At 42.4% G+C, this 3,902-nt stretch overlaps 1 protein-coding gene across 2 annotated transcripts in view; it reads left to right on the top strand.

The window, feature by feature from the left end:
• Nucleotides 1-357: 357 nt before the first annotated feature.
• LOC101990910 (transmembrane protein 56) overlaps nt 358-3,902 on the top strand; it is a 70,923-nt gene continuing 67,378 nt past the window's right edge. Inside the window, exon 1 of one of the 2 annotated variants that reach the window (XM_013350047.1) lies at nt 358-689. The gene's annotated coding sequence lies outside the window, so the exon portion shown is untranslated. The remainder of the gene's footprint in view (nt 690-3,902) is intronic. The other variant, XM_013350048.2, reaches the window with a different exon arrangement.

Raw genomic sequence — 3,902 nt, 5'->3', positions numbered from 1 at the left:
GGAGGTGGTGGCGGAGAAGAGACAGAAATCTTTAATAAATAAATAAATAGATAAATAAATAAATACATCCAACAGAGTGGTAAGAACTTCAGAGGAACCAGAGTTTTACTAGGGAACAGAAAAGGGAGCAAGAGAAGTGTCTTCCCCACATCCTAGGTGGGTGTGAATGATGGGGAAGAGTCAGGAACCCCGAAAGACAGGCTTCTGGAATCGAAGTAGTTGGGAATATAAGCACGCTCCCATTTTTAGTCCCAATGTCTCAGCCCCTATTATGTGGTGTCCCCAAGGCAACACGCTAGAGATATAGGGATAATGCAGTAGCAGTTGACACCCAAGGGGTGACTTAACAATAAGCCTGATTATGTGGAGCACCAACCTCTTGGCAGAAGTCTCCTAGAGAAGAGCCACCAATCCATGGGCTGCCAGCGTGTGGAGACTTGTAGAAACCTGGGCAGCTAGATCCCTTGCCACCAGAGAATCTATCGGTTCTCGTAAAGACTGATGAGTATGGGCAAGAAGGCTGAAGATTTCCTGTAAGAACCATGGAGACCACCTTGGTCAACATTTTGCCTTCTACGACAAGGTAGGAGAATAAAGAGAGATGCCCTCCGACTGGGCTGGAGACGGAACTGGGCCATGCGACCACCAGGACTGGTGGTTGTACATCCTACACTAAAGGTCTTCAGAAGGTTAGTGATAAATGCTGTCCCAGGGCAATCCAGGGACTCCTGTAGACGAGACTTTTTCTAGTTATCCACACTAGCATCTGCTTGAATCATTTCTATTTACCTGCGTGAAGCCACTACTCTAAGACTATCATCGAGGGCTAACCCTTGACGATGAAGCAACTATATAATACTTTATTATGAGTATCATAATCATTGTTTGTGCGTGTTTCTTGTATGCCAAGCAGAACATAAATTATCTAATTTAATTCTCATAAAAAATAGTATGAGATAGATACTATTAGGACCCCCCCTTTTACAAATGAGGACATGGAGTTACAGAAAGGTCATGTCATTTTCTCTGGGTTACAAAGTTCATAAAATCTGGATTAAATCCTCATCAGTCTAATTCTTTATTCTTTATTTTTAAAGTCACCTATGGTATCATTAAAACTTTTGTAACTTGGGGTTTGGAGAGATGGCTCAACAGTTAATAGCCCTGGATGCTCTTCCAAAGGACCCAGGTTCAATTCCCAGCACCCACATGGCAGCTTAGAACTGTCTTTAACTCCAGTTTCAGGGGATCCACCACCCTCACACAGACAAATGTACACATAAAATAATTGGAAAACTATTGTCACTTACATGAGCTACTTACTGTGCTATAAACAAAGCAAGATAGAAATATGGGGTTTTTTTTAACATACGATACCTGATTTTTCACTTATAGGATAGAAAAAGGAAAAGAATAGGTTGTTTTTTGAGACAGGGTCTCACGTAGCCCAGGTTGGCCTCACTCTTACTACATAACTGAGAATGGCCTTGAATTTCTTACCTTCTTGCCTCCACCTACCAAGTGTTGGGATTACAGCTGAATGGTGGGATCAGGTTCAGGACCTTGTGCATGCTAAGTAACCATTTGATTAACTGAGATATATCCTCACCCTAATAAAAGGTTTTAAATGCAAAAAAAAAAAGGCATGCTTTTAACATTTCAGCAAAGAATTACTTTCTCAAGCTTGGCACATAGTAGCGTATGTATCCTGGCCCTCAGGAGGCTGAGGTAAGAGGACCATCCTGAGCTGGAGAATCTTAGTGCTATAGAGTGAGACTCTGTCTTAAAACAATGAAAGCGTACAGCAGAGGTATGGTGGCACTAACCTATAGTCTCAACACAGGTGGAATCAGAAAGATCAGGGTTCAAGACTACCCTGGACTACATAGAGCCTACTTTAAAAACGCCACCACCACCACCAGTCAGAAAAACAACTACACAACACACAACTGCATTCCTAGGCTCTCCTGGGAAATAAACCATGACATTTTTTAAAATGATAATCACAATGACTTGAAGTTTCAAGGTCGTTGGCTTTATAGGTTTTGATCGGTAAGGTTAAAAAAGTTTTCTTCATTAAGCACCCCTTATCTTTGTTAATTTTCTTACCTTCCCAATCCTCCATTCTCCTCAAAATCCCTCCTGGCATTTCCCCTGAGTCTTTTCCCCCCTTTTATATATACTGTCCCCAACATCCCCCCTTTTTTCTTTTTTGGTTTTTTGAGACAGGGTTTCTCTGTGTAGCCCTGATCGTCCTGGGACTCACTCTGTAGATCATGCTTGCCTTGAACTCATAGAGATCCACCTGCCTCTGCCTCCTGAGTGTTGGGGTTAAAGGTGTGTGCCACCATCGCCCAGGTGACACCCCCTTTTTCTTCTAAAGAATTGCTTTCTGCACCTCAGAGCTTTTTGTCATTAATAGGAATACAAATTCTGTCTTTAACCCTATTTGACTAATTATTATCCCTTAACTTTAATGCAAAGAAAAAGCACAGTAAACTTCCTGTTAAATCTGTGTGTATACAATCCACATGGCACCTCAATGACCTCCTGCCGCCGTCTAATGAATGTGAGCCATATCGTTACTCCATTTTCTAAGTGAGGAAATGGAGACTTTACCATGGTGATGCATACAGGTGGTACCTTGATTTCCTGTGTTTGTGTTGTGGCAATCTAGCGGCTTCAGAGTATACTGATAGCTGGGGAAGGTACTTGTGATGGTTCTTCTTAGTAGTCAATTTGACTGTGTCTGGAATGAGCTACAATCCAGAAATGGAGGGCACTCCTGGGAGAGATTATTTTTGTTTGGTTTCAGGTGGGCAAATCCACTTCTGGTCCAGACCTTTGAGGTAGGGAGACACATACCTTTGATTCGAATCTTGAGGTGGGAAGATTTATGCCTTTAATCCAAATCTTGATTCAGGAAGACAGATCTTTAATCTGGGCCATACCTTCTGTTGGAAATCTATAGAAGGACATAGAAGTAGGGAGCTTCCATCTTTGTCTGCTTGCCCTGACCTAGGTAGCACATCCCTTCCTTCACTGGTATTGGAGCCTGCTTCTCGGGATTCCAGGATACATAGAAGACCAGCTGAGACACCCAGTCTCATGGGGCTGAGCGACTACTGGGTTCTTAGGCTTTCTATTCTTAGCCTTGTGGGACTGAGCATCTACCAGATTCTTGGCTAACTGATGGATTAGCTGGGCAGCAGGCTATCATCTATCTATCTATCTCTATCTATCTATCTATCTATCCATCCATCCATCTAATATTTATACACACACACACACACACACACACAGAGAGAGAGAGAGAGAGAGAGAGAGAGAGAGAGAGAGAGAGAGAGAGAGAGATTCATTCCATAAGTTCTGCGACTCTAGAGAATCCTGACTAATACAGTACTTAATACAGAAAAGCAAAAGGGATCAGAAAACCAGAATTTTCAGAGGTGCTGCTTAAAGGTCAGTGTTATTTTCTCTTGGAAGTTTTTTATAAGCAATCAATGCATTACTGAGCAACATGACTAAATAGGTTTTATTACTTTTTAATTGTGTGTGTGTGTGGTGTCTGTATGTGCATGGTGTGTACATGTGTGTGCACCTATGTGCAGGCTGGAAGAAGGTGCTGGACACCCTCTTCATCTTGCTTAGCCTTATTCCTGAACCTGGAGCTCACAGTTTTTGGCCAGGCTGAGAGTGAACAAGTCCCTGTGGGGCTGCTCTGCCTCTGCCTCTTACTGGAGTTACAGACATGTGGGTCTTGTAACATATGGGTGCTGGGATCTGAACTCCAGTCTTTGACTTTTCAGCCCCTTATCCTCTAGAGTTATTCTTAGTGTAACCATGACATATTAAATATGCTGTTCATCATTTATCAACATCAGATGCTCTGTTCATTTTGG

The sequence above is a fragment of the Microtus ochrogaster genome, chromosome 21 (assembly GCF_000317375.1).
Source record: "Microtus ochrogaster isolate Prairie Vole_2 chromosome 21, MicOch1.0, whole genome shotgun sequence".
Classification (NCBI taxonomy): Eukaryota; Metazoa; Chordata; class Mammalia; order Rodentia; family Cricetidae; genus Microtus; species Microtus ochrogaster.
Note: the sequence above shows the minus strand (reverse complement) of the source record. Positions and strands in the feature narration are given on the sequence as shown.